This window comes from Anolis carolinensis, chromosome 4 (genome assembly GCF_035594765.1).
Source record: "Anolis carolinensis isolate JA03-04 chromosome 4, rAnoCar3.1.pri, whole genome shotgun sequence".
NCBI classification, from domain to species: Eukaryota; Metazoa; Chordata; class Lepidosauria; order Squamata; family Dactyloidae; genus Anolis; species Anolis carolinensis.
Genome location: NC_085844.1, coordinates 158955424 through 158968487, shown reverse-complemented (window position 1 = coordinate 158968487; position 13064 = coordinate 158955424). Strand labels below are relative to the sequence as shown.

General features: G+C 43.5%; 1 protein-coding gene across 22 annotated transcripts in view; it reads left to right on the top strand.

The window, feature by feature from the left end:
• adgrl2 (adhesion G protein-coupled receptor L2) overlaps window positions 1-13064 on the top strand; it is a 324023-nt gene that overhangs the window by 62987 nt on the left and 247972 nt on the right. For 8 of the 22 annotated variants that reach the window (XM_008114148.3, XM_008114147.3, XM_062978125.1 and 5 more), the window contains exon 1: window positions 1477-2390. The exons of 1 other annotated variant lie outside the window; for it this stretch is intronic. The gene's annotated coding sequence lies outside the window, so the exon portion shown is untranslated. Of the gene's footprint in view, window positions 1-1473; window positions 2391-13064 lie in introns of those variants that run through there. 13 more of the 22 variants (XM_062978120.1, XM_062978117.1, XM_062978122.1 and 10 more) reach the window with 4 other exon arrangements.

Genomic DNA, 13064 nt, shown 5'->3' with positions numbered 1-13064 from the left:
CCATCCTTATGCCGGGAGGAACTGTCCTGATCCTCCTCCTCTGGTCCTCGGGCTGTCCTTTTGACTTTATGCCAGGAGAAAGATGAGACAGGAGGCAGCTGAGAGTGCTCTGGAGGGCTCTCAGCTGCCACTTGCCTTCCTTGAGCTGTCCTCCCAGCATAAGAATGGGGTTGCTCACACTGTCCTTATGCTGGGAGGAGGGCAGGACAGTGGTGGCTGAGGTGCTCCAGAGGGCTCTCAGCTGCAGCAGGCCACCCTGTCCTTATGCGAAAAGAACAGGGTAAATGGGGAGGGCCTGAGGTAAGCACCCCAGGGTCCGCATCCAGCCCCCGGGCCTTAGTTTCCCCATGCCTAATGTATGGGAAGAACACTTTTCCTCTGGGTGGAACTTTGCCTTTCCTCTCCTGCTTGTTCTTGGCCTTGCAGCTCTTCTGATGTCTGTGGTGTAGAGCCCAGTTTAGGTGGTTCAGTTCCTAGTGTCTTGAGTTCCTCTTAACACAAAAGAGAAAGTGCAAAGCCCTGCAAACAAGGGGAGAAGGGGTTTCCCTGCGAGGGAGAGAAGGAAACCTTTACAAGCATGTAGAATTGAGTCTGCCCAGTTGAGGAACTTCAGGGGAGGGCTGGTTCCTTCCCCTTCCTCGCCCTTGAGGGCCCAAGACGCCGACTGAATGCGGAGGAGGAGGAGGAGGCGCGTTTGGGGCGTCCGGATTGGGAAGGATAGGAAAGGGAGTTGAACTTGGGAAGGCGCTCCACCACGGCGTCGCTTTGCTTCCTCCTCTCGCTTCCCTTCCCCTTCAGCCAGAGCTTGGTGGCTTTCGGTGTCGTTTATTTTCTGCTTTGGAGGCACACAAAAAAAAACAAAACGAAACAAACGGAACGCAAACAAAAGCACAAAGTTTGGGGAGGGGGGTGGTGGAAGAGAAGACTCAAGGAAGAAAGAAGGCATGGTTGGGAAAGCAATGCCTTCGCTGCTCAGGCGGAGAGGAGGCGGCCCCTTCTTTCCCCCTCCCTCCATCGGCCCATCTTTTTTTTCTCTCTCTCTCTCTCTGCTCCCCCCCCCCCCCCGCCCGCTTTTCCCTCCCAAAGCCAGCGGCTCAAATGGAGTGGAAAATGGCCCGCGGTGGCAGATCGAGCCTTGAGATGATCGCCTTCCCGGTCGGGACTTAGCGGGCTCTAAGCGGCTTTTATTCGCCAGGCGTTGGAAGGCCAGGAGGGGGGTTTGGGCTCTCCCTTCCCTTTCTCTTTCTCTTTCCCCTTGTTTAGTTTTGGGGAGCTGCTGCTGCCGCCGCCGCCGCCGCTGCTGCTTCTCTCCACGGGAATGTGTTTATATGATTAGCTGAGAGAGAGGGAGAGGGAAAGAGAAAAAAGGAGGGCGGGAGGGGAAGAAGGGGTGGAGATTGGAGGAGGAGGAGGAGGAGAGGAGGAGGGGAGGAGGAGGAGGAGGGGAAAGGCTCCAGTTCGAGCCCGGAGTCTGTGTCAGGACTTCGCAATCCCCAGCAGTCACACACCGAGAGGTGCCTGGACGGGAAGGAGCTCGCCTCGCCAGACCGTTCCCGGGGATTTGTGCTCTCCCGCCCTCCTCCTTTCTCTCTCTCTCCTTCTCGCTGGGCTCCATTGCACGCCCCTTCCCTCCCTTCTGGCTCCCGAGCTCCCTTCCCGGGGCAAAGCAGAGGGAACGCGGAGCCGGAGAAGACGGCGAAGGCGCCCCAAGGCAGAGCCCACTCCTGCGGCCCGAGGATGTCACCCCGGGCGGGATGTAAATGAGGTCGACGCGAGGAAGGAGGCGGCGACGACGGCGGCGGGGGCCCTTCTTCTCCTTCGTCCCCCTTTTTGTATTTTCTCCCCCTTTTCCAGCGCCTCACCCACTTGGCAGAAACACTGAGCTCAGCCCGGAGGCTTGATCTTGGCACCTCCGGAGAGACAGGCACGGGAAGCAGAGGAGGACTCCGATCCCACCTGGCGCTCTTTTGCACCTAGCGCTCTTTTGTTGTGCTTTTTCCTCCCAGACCGACCCAAAGAATTGTCTTTTTCCCCCCCAATCACTTACTTTTTCCCCTTTGAAAGCCCCCTTTCTATTTGATTTCCACCTTTCCTTGTCTTCTGGAGGGGGAAAAGGAGCAGCCCGGGAAGGAAATGTGGACTTAAGCTCGCGCTGAAGAAGGAAGAGCCGAGAGAGAAGCAGAGGAGCCGCTGCGGTTTGCGCTGCCTCCCAACCCGTTGCCCTCGCCGCCTTGCTCGCCTTCCTCCTTCCCAGCCGGCTCTCTTTCGGGCTCCCCTCCTCGGCTCCCCCTCCAGGCTCTCGGGCCTGGCCAAGATCCGGAGCCAGGGGCTCAGCCGGCACCCCCAGATGCGAGGCAAACCACGGCCCGGCTTTGGCTGCCAACCCAAAGGTAAGCAAGGGAGGCGTGCGTTTCATTTCTTTCTTTGCTCGCTTTCTGCCCCGCCTTTCTCTATCCCGAAGGGGACCCAAGGCGGCTTGCATGGGGACAACAATTCAGTGCCTTAAAACCATATCATGCAGACATTAAAATTAAATTAGACTTAAAAACAGACCTATTAAACATCTCTCCCTATCTCTTTTTTCTGCCCACCTTACCTGTTTGCTCCTCAAGAGGCAGAGGCTTCTCGGAGCAGGTCTGGCTGCCTCCCGGTCCTTTGTTTTCCCTCCCGTTTCAGGAGCCCCGGCGCCGAGCCCCCCCCCCTCCTCCTTCTCTCTTTCCCTTTCACCAAGCAGCAACCGAACCACAGCAAAATGCAGCTGTGTGTGTGGCTACGGGAATGGGGCCGAGGGGAAGGAGAGGGTGGGTTGGGAAGGGCCCCCATTCCCTCTCTCTGGCCCCTCCTGCTTTGTGAGGGTTCCCCTTGGCCGGGAGAGGAAAGGTGACCTGAAAACGCAGTCAGATGTGAACCGGCGCCGCCGTCTTTCGCTGGACAGAAGTGGAGGGAGCCTGGGGCGGGTTTGCAAAGGCCCGAGAAGCAGGGAAAGGCGCTGGAGGGGTTGCGGTGCACCTGGGCTGGCCAGGCTCCGACGAGGGGTTGGCGAGGCACCTTTCGCGCCCCCTTCCTCGCACAACGCTCGGGCGGACCCCATTTTGCCCCCTAGCTCCCTTTCTAGCTTTGGGGATCACCTCTCTCTCTCTTTCTCTCCCCCCCCCCCCCCATTCCGCCTTTCTCTTCCTCCCTCCCCCCTTTCTCTCCCACCATTCCCTCCTTTCTTTCTCTACCCCATTCCCCCTTTCTCTCTTTCTCTATCACATTCCCCCTTTCTCTCTCTCTCTTTCTCTTCTCCCATTCCCCTTTCTTTCCCTTCCTCTACCCCATTGCCCCCTTTCTCTCTCTTTCTGTCCCCCCTTTCCCCCTTTCTATCTCTTCCCCATTCCCCTCTTTCTCTTTCTCTCCCCCATTCTCCCTTTCTCCACCTCATTCCCCCTTTCTGCCTCTTCCCCCACTCCCCCTTTCTCTTTCTCTACCCCATTCCCCCTTTCTCTCTCTCCCTCTCTCTCTCCCATTCCCCCTTCTCATTCTCTCCCTCCCCCCCCCCCCGCCCCCCTTTTGTATGTGAAGGTTGCTCCGCCGCGTCCTCTTTGCTCAACTTCGCCCGACCCTAAATCCCCGTTTGATCCGGCAGCGCTTCTTATTGATTTCATAGAACTTTGTTCTCACTTGGAAAGAAAGGAACATGGAATAGGAGAAAAGGGGGGGGGGGTTATACACGTAAGCGAGGGTTGCCTTCCCGGTCGGCGGTAAAACGCTGCTGGACATCCCATCGATTTCTTTTTTTCCCCTTTGCTGGGAGGGTTCCTTTCCAAGCCACATTGGGCCAGGAGCAGGCTTGGTGGGCAAAGAAAGGGTCATAGTGTGGGTTCTCTGCCTCCCGCTTGTTGGCCCCTTGGGCTGGCAGCTCTCTCCAATAAAGAGATTGATGTGTGGTGGGAAAAGGCTGTGTGTATTTGCCAGTGTGTGAAAGGCACTGCACACTAACTCATCTAGAGAAGTCAGCCATAGCCAAGCATTTGATGAACCAACCTGGACACAGCATATAATGTGAGAGCACAGAAATGCTGGCCCACTCTAACAACCACAATGCTAGACTACACAGAGAAGCCATTGAAATCCACAAGCATGTGGACAATTTCAACAGAAAGGAGGAAACCATGCAAATTTGGCTACCAGTAAATAAAGAGAAACACTAAGAAAACAGAGTAATTCCAGGCATGAATCATGGCCAACTAACACCTCCCAACAAAGGATTCCCCCAGGCAGTAAGCAGCCAGACCTTGAAGCTGAAAGGCTATTCAGTGGTAATCAAGGTGGCCAATTGCCCCATTCACACTTGTCTCAAACAGACAAGAGTTCTTTTTCCTACCGTGAACATTCCACAGATACACAAATCCCACTTGCCTAGTTTCCAACACCTCACAACCTCTGAGGATGCCTGCCATAGATACAGGCAAAACATCAGGAGAAAATGTTTCTGGAACATTGCCATACAGTCTGCAAAACTCACAGCAACCCAATAATTCCAGGCATTAAAGCCTTCGACAACACATTGTGTGAGTGTATTGGGGTTTTTTGATTTTTGTTTTGTTTTGGGGAATCTCTTCTCTTAGAGGAGAGGGAAGCCTCCAGAGGAGCCTTGCAAACATACTAAGCAGCAAGTGCCATCTGGATACTGTTATTGGAACAGGCTTCTTGCCTCTCCTTTCTTTGCTTTGCTCCAGCATTTTTTTTGCCCCTTTTTCAGGCTAGGCTGGCGCTCTCACTCTTGTGTCCTTCAGAGGGCTTTAAAAACCCAATTTCATTCATACATTTCTGTTTTCCTGGCAGGCCTTACTCTAAAGTCTGTCCCTCCTCATGAATTCACATTGCGTTGTGGAAAGAGGGGGGGGGGGTGAGGAGGGAGAAACTTTCATCCCTTTGGCAAATCAAAGACTTGTTGCACATTTATTTTCATTTAAAAGCACAAGGAAGCAAGAAGCCATCCAGCCATCCTTGTTAGTGCTTTTAACACAAAGGCATTCCAGATAAAAATGAATGATAATCTCTCCTGGTTTGTGGCCCAAAGAAAAGGCTGGCTTTGGCTTGCTTTTTTTTCTTACTTGTAGAAATCTAGGGCCATCTGGAGACTATGCAAAGAAAGTGTGCATGGTATGCTGAAGATGCCTTTTTAAGGTCTGCAAAGATTTTCTTCATGTCGGAATGGATGAGAGCATCATTTTGGTACTTTATGTGCTTTATTCTTTTTGTCAGAAGAGATGCTATCTTGTGTGAGCTTCAGGTTCTCTAAAACTGTGCCTTTGTGTGTTGAAGACACTTCATTAAAAACCTCAGAATTTCTGTCCAGGAATAAATAACAGCTCTTTTAAAAATTTGAGCAGTGAGGGTCATGGTTGGGTTTGGCCGCAACTGGTTAGGCCGAGAGCAAGGATATCTTATTTTGGGCTTCAGGTGTATGTTTTTCTTCTTAAGCAACTGTTCTTGTGCTCTGAGAGAAAGAATTCTGCAGAACAAACGTCCCGTTGTTTGGTTTCTTCAGACACTCCGATTCCTTCCCTTTTGTTGCCTGCCACTAAAAGAGGTGCCATTTCACATCATTCTGCACAAATTGTTTGAATTAATGCAAGTGTGAATTCTTACCGTTTGAAGGGGGCTATTAGCATATCAAAGGTTTCTGAGCTTTCAGCTCAATTGAGAAAACTTCAGCCTGTCTTCCATTTGCTTCCAAAGCAGAGGCCCAAAGGGCAGTGGAGAATTGAAAAGGGTTCGAAAGGGGAGGTGGCTTTGGGTTATGTTTCTGAACTTTTACTGTTGTGTAATTATGCCACCGAAGAACGTAGCCTTGTGTGCTGCGGGCCCTTGCAAACGGCCAAACAATTATATTCTATTGATTAATGGTTTGTTCTAAGAAAAGAGGGTGACCTTTTCGGTGACAGCCACTGTTGCATAGTTTCTGGTGCCTGCTCTCTGTTCTGTAGTGGGATTTGTGAGGCCTTTTCTTCTGGGCTCATGCTTTAGATATGGCCTACACATTATTTTGTTAGAGGGTCTCAATAGAAAAGGACTTCTAATTACTTAGGGAAGCGAATGAACTTTTGGATTCAGAGACCACAGTCAGTTCCCAGCTTTTGAAGCAAACAACGCCTTCCTGGAAATGATAATATTGAGACAGGAGATACCAATCTTCATGTTTGAAACCTCCTGTTATGATTATTCGTTTCCACGCATTAATAAGAACATAAAGGAATCATCTTCCTGGATAATTAAAAAAGTACATCTTTGTGTGTGATATTGACAAGTTTTGTCTTGCTGTCTCCTTGTAAATAGGTTAATGAACTTTCTCAAAACATCTGTGGCAAGAACTGGCCATGTCAATTTGATGTTTGAATAGTCATCCCTACATTAGCTCATATTGCTATCGCATTAATGCATTTTTGATTCATTATTTACTCTTCCCATACCCATTGTTTGCAAAGAGATATGGCTTTGTATACTTTTCCATGATATTCTAAAAGAATCAGTATTCATAATCTGGAAGATAAGGAGCTAAGCAGAATGAACCACTCCCTCCATAACTTGAGCTGGTTTCCAAACAATAGACCCCTGATGGACTGAAGTTGAGTTGGTGGCATATCAAACAAGGACTTTCCTGCCAAGCAGATCTGTGGGCTACCTTGCTGCTACTTTAGCAAATCATATCTAGCTCTTCCACAGACATAGAAGTTTCTTCATGTGGTGGTGGTTATTCATTTGGGCTGGGGGGGAAAGGACAATTGTTATCGTGACAAGGTTTCTGATGGAATAATTTTTTTGCTTTAATTCAAAGTCTATAAGTAAAAGCTTTGCAGAATAGAGAGTGCATTATGCAAGGTGTTTAGAGACTTCCACTGTTTTGTAATGGTCAAGAATATTTCAGGCTTTAGAGAGTGGATATATATTTAACGGTTTTGAAGTGGTGTGTTATTACACTGAGGTAATTTTCTGCAGTTTTATTTACCGTAATACTTTCAGTTATGTACAGCAGCATCTTTTGGTGGAACAAACAGAGTGTTGATGCAGATGTCATTATAACACTTAAGTTGCTTTTAACTAGCCTGCTTTAGAAGCAGAGTGCAGTGAAGAAAGTGCATTTATCCTTTAGAGCAATTGGAGATAATCTTAAAATTGTCTTGAAAACGTTGCACTTCACTTTAAATGATGACGACGACGATCTTGGAATCTGACAAATCTCTAATGCTACAGAATGCCATGGAAGGAATACTTTCAACAGTTCATAAAACAAAATTGGACCACTTAGATAGAAATTAATGTGCTATCGCAGTGCTTCAGCTGCCATTTTCAATCACAGTGGTTTACTGTGTCTTGGAAACAAAAAGTGAATGTACATATTCAGATAGCTCAGAAGGCCAGTCACTGGAGAAATAAGGACATTGAATCAATGTGGGAGAGAACAAACCAATGACTTCAGGTTTTGACATGGGAGATTCCAAGAAACATTTGTGGTTTTCTTCTCCTTCTCTGCCACATTTGGCTTCCATGTTCCTTAACAGACTGACATCAAAGCAAGCAGCCAAACTTTTCAAAATGTTATAAAAACCCATGCAAAGATACAGATCTTTCATGTAGTCTTAGAAGCCTTAATTTAAGGCAAGCAGTTGGAGTTTTTATTGCAGCAATTTTCACAATCAGCAGAGACATTAACACCAGGCTTCTGGGTGTTTTCCTTCCTTAAAATGAGCAAGAAGAGAACATTAAAAAACAAAGTTTGCTTAGCGGTTAGCTCATAATTTGAACACTTCAGAAACTGCTGCCATGTTTCATTTTTCTCTTATAGGCTTCAGTGTCATGCATCAGCAAGGGGAATAACTAAGATGGGGTCTTAAGGATGGAGTCCTGCCATGAAAACCACATAGGAGTTGGAACGTGACCTGTACTTTTAAAGGGAATGCATCCCAAATTAATTTTGAACAATAACAATGTATAGCTTCTAATTTTCTGCCTTCTTTAGTTGACATGAGTACATATGCTGAAGATTGGAACGTGCAGCATTTTTCTTTAGCAGGCTGTATTGCACCTGCTGGCAATACATCTCAGCACCAGTACCATTTAGGACAGGTTGCTTAATTAAGTTTGGAAAAGGTTGACCCTGAAAAGTAGGGATATATATTATAGAAGGAATTAAACTGAAGTTTAAAAGATGTTAAATCGGGAAAATAATTTTTATTTAAATAAGCAACCTTCACTTTGACGAAGTCTGGGATGAACAAGACCATAACTGAATGTAGTGTCCAGTGCAGAATATTTTTCTCTACTCTTTAAAATGAGTTTTCTCTCTATAAAATTGTCATTGGCCAAGCCATAGGATCGGGGGCTTTGGGGGACACTCAGTGTGCATAAAATGGCAATTAAACCAGGACTTTTGAGTAACGGATCATCAGATCATCGCTTTACGAGGAGAAGCATATGGAACAGTAGTTCATTGTGCCTTTAATTTTTCATTCATGCATACAAAGACAAAGCATGTTTTCATATCACATCTCAGTAAAATTATAATTAATGATGCTACAGATGTACATTATTGCACAAAACTGTTTTCTAAGTATTTTTTAGAAAATCCTATTTTGGTTTTAGAGGCCATTCAGCTTCAGACTATTTTAACACGGTCCTCTTTATCTTCAGATTTTTACACTTAAATATTGTAAATGTAATCAATGTAATCTCCAATAAAGGCATATGGAAGCCTCATCAAAGCAGCTTTAAGATTTCTTAGTATTCTTCAGGGTGCTATTATATATTAAGAATCTTTTAAGAGAGATGCACATGATTCTATAGACTGTTTAGGAGCGTAAAATCCATGCCTTCTCAGGTGCCCCATTTTAGTTTTTATTGGCGTTACCTCCTAGGTAAGTGTATGCTACAGTACTGTAGATTAAAAGGATGGAGTGGTTCCTTCTGGACACATAGGCATCTAGTGATGTTTGAGAATTTGTCCAAAGAGTTCTTTCATCAGTTTGGATATTAGTTCAGCTTCTGTAAATCTCTAGTATGTAAACAATAATTCACTGCAACAGATTAAGTTTACATCAGTTCAGCTCCCTGGAATGCATAACTTCCTATGCATGCCCTTTATTACTGGTGAGGTTAATGTAGTTATAATGGAACCAAAGCATTAAAAAGATGAGCCACAACATGATTTATTTTGAACAACAATTTGAGTTGTTTCTTGATAAGCATATTTTTGAACTAGAGCATAAGCAAAGTTGTGGCTCATTATCTTAAATGGAGTATTTTATGAGTCAAAGGAGCAATATATAATTTGCACGTGCCATAATTTTTCCACTCTTGTAGTATTTGTCAGGTATTAATGGTTGAACTGTATAGAAACCTGTGATTTTCCTCCCCAAATTTTTATTTAGAAAGGTATAATAATCAAGAACAGTGCAGTCTCACTAGAGTAAAAACATAGCCTAACACCTGCAGGTAAAGTGCAGCTTGCAGCAAGAGCAGCAACAACAAAAGCTATTGATTGCTTTAAAGGGATGAATGGCAAGTTTAAATACTATTTGTTTAATTACAACAAAAATGAAGTTTTATAAAGTGATATACTTCATCTTTGTAGAACATTCTGTGTGTTGTGTGCCGGTAAGTAAAATCCCATCACGGTTGTATAATTTTGTTCAATTATCAGAGCAGCTAAGAGGGGAAGAAATCAATTTACACCGAAAAACCAGGGAAATGAGATTACCTTGTTAAGTAGGAACTTGCCAGCAGAGTCTGAATTGCCTGGCATTATTGAAAGTTTCCATATTTAATATACTAAGAAGAATAGAGACTCATCCAAACTTTCAAGCCTGTGGTATTGTTAGATTTTTTTAAAAAAAAATCATAGTGGTCCTTTTTCCCCTCCCTTCCTTTCTGTTGCGCTAGTTGATGTCAAATGCTATAATATGAACTTTACAAGGCAAATGAAGTAATGCACTACACTAAGTAGTCGTATGAGAGAAATGGTCCCATAATCTTTTTATGTGTGGTTTTATAAGAGACAAAAGCTTGAGATGAAAATGAAGACCACCGTTCTGTACTTGGGAGCAAGTACCATTAAACTCAATAAGGTACATTTCTAAGTAAGCATACACTGTATTACACTAGTGATTTTTAAGAGGTCTCATAAACTCACATCCATGTTTTCAGTATAGAAAACTTTCCTGATCACGTAAGAGATTGTTTAAAAATAAAATACAACTGCAAAGGACATATTTTTCTGTTATTTTAGAATGATAAAATCGATCTGCAATGTGTTCTATGGATAGTCTTGAAATGAATGCTGTATGGGAATCCTAGAATTTGTTTTCCCTGAACACCTGCTTCACTTTAGTTTCCTGAAGTACATACAATCCTGCTTCTCCGAGTCACTCTTGGCTGCAGAGGGGCAGGTGACATAACAATTTAAATCCGATGGGCCATTTGTAGGTCATAAAGTCATCGAGCTAGAATTTCTGAACCAAGAAGCTGCAAAGAGAAGACAAATGCCACTTTAGATGGAGATGTTTCAACTAGACCTCTGCCTCCGGGTAACATTTAGGCATGCTTTAGCCTGGATATAATGTCTCCCTCTACAGAGCACAGCATTAATTATGACTTGACACCGAACATACACTGCGGGAGGGAAAAGAGGGATATCTTGTTGGCTGACAGCCCTAGAGCAAAGATAGTATAAGCATTAAAATGTACTCCTATATTGAAATGGTTGCATCTGAGTTCTGAAATACACTTCTCGCAATTCTGCTTCTGTTTTGGTGATAGAGATATTTGAGCAGAGGATAAAACCAACTTTTTGGATCTACGCAGCTAAATGTCAGTTTTCCTTCCAAAATATATGGAAGTGGATCCTGTCTTCAGTAGTAGTCCTCAACTATCTCTTAGGTGTGGAACTGAATTTTAAATATAGCCTTGTGGTGAGATGTAAGCAGTGCTTTTGTAAGCAGTTTATTATAAAAATCACAAAAATTCCTATGTCTTGCTATATTTTCTTTACAAGAATTGGAATTGGCTAAGCTGTCAAAGATCTAGCCCATATCCAGTGCTGTTGTTACAAGATTGCATTGTAATGTGCATATTTTGCCCACAAACCCCACAAAAAAGGTATTTTAAAACAAGTCCTAATTTGAATCATTGAAATGAATTCTCATTATAGCTGATGTGTTTTTGTGGGAAAAATAACTTTTCGACCTAAAGGTCTGCTGTATTCTGATTCTGTCCATTTAAAGGATCAAGACTATACTTAGTTTGCAATACTGCCAAAAGATAATCTTTCCTCGGGATGCCATCCGCCTCCATTTTGTGTAGGTTAGAAAGGGTGGTACACAGAGTCTGCACTATTTTCTCATGATTTATAAATATGTTAGACAAATACATTGGGATTTTTTTGTATTGAGAAACTAGAAGCTGCTTCTGGTATGAGAGAATTGCCGTCTGCAAGGACGTTGCCCAGGGGACACCTGAATGTATATTGTATAGTACAATACTATACATTGGATAGTAGAAATTCAACGTCTGGGTTCCAAACTTTAAAATAATGAATTGTGTAGTCGGAATTAAATCTCTGGATTCCCATCTTCAAACTATTTCAACATTTGGATGTGGAAATGAAAAAGATTTTTCACTTTAAACAAAGGTGATAATACCCTGCATTTTCATTAGGGGGTTCCTGATCTGGTTCAGGATCTTGACCCCCTTGTTGTTAACAGCTTGTTTATTTTTGCCTTGATTGTAATGTATGTTGTATGTGTTAAATGTGTTTGTCAAATGTTTTGATATGGCTGATAGGCTAATCAATAAAACGTATCTGTTAGGGGTTGCGGGTTTTTAATGATTGCTTTTTAAAAACTAGACAAACACTTGTTACATTGTGCATAGAATATTTAAATTAATAAGCTGCATCTTGACTTAATTTTTTTTTGAGAGGAGGAAGGAAGCACCAGCATTTATCTGAGCAAATTTTACTGTCCATTGTGTTTAAAACTCTTAAACCAGGTGATTTATCGCTTGAGTGAAAAACTCAGCCTTATATTTAAATAGATACTTTCATCTTTTCCTTGAGCTGCGTGTTATGTCTGCTGTAGGTATTTTCATATCAATCAACACCTCAGAATGATTATTACTCTGCAACTAGATGACAGAATGTGTTAACTTCCATTACAGCCCAAATTGTTCTTTGCTGCTGGGGAAATGGATGACTAATCTTATTTTGGATTGTGAGATTTCCCTTTGTGTGCCGATGATATATAGAAAGAGCATTCAATGTGAGACTTGGAATGATGTGGAATTTTTCAATGATTAGGGAGAAAAGTTTTATTTGAAACCAAGCTTCCTCTGAGCTAAGTCATAAATGTTTTGAAGAGTTTCAAATTTTCACCATTGATAATCATAGTGATTAGACCAAATGTCTACGAGTTAGCTAGGGTGACTTTCAAAAAGACTTACATCCCGGAAGTTCTTGATTTATTTCCAATTAAACATTGTAAATAATATGAAAGAAGAGAAATAAACATTCACAAAGATTCATAAGTACAACTGGATTCTGGAATGCTGCTTTTTAGTCTCCTCTGATACTTGATGTTAGAGTTTTCCAAGAACCATTTTGGCTATTTAAAGAATAACACCACAGCATGAATTTTAGAATAGATTCTATCATGATATTTTCTAGTAGCACGCTAAGAAAATATGTCACCTGAATCTACCCAGGACATTTTATGTGAATGTGTGTATGCATAAAGGGAGGGAATGATTAAAGTAGCCAAGCAATTTTGCTAAGTCAGTTCAACTTCTGTTTTTTCATATAAGATATTGCTTGGTGGCACTTTTTGGCAAGCACTTGAGTTAGATTTTGTGGTAGTGCATGGAGGTTGATGTGACTCAGTCATTGTCTAATCCCATTTTGCTGTGCCATTGCTCGATTCAAGATACTATATTTTTTATAATGACTGAATAAACAGAATTCATCTAGGTACAGTCCATTTGAAGTGAGTAAATAAAGTGAATCTCCAAAGATATTACTCTCCAAAGTG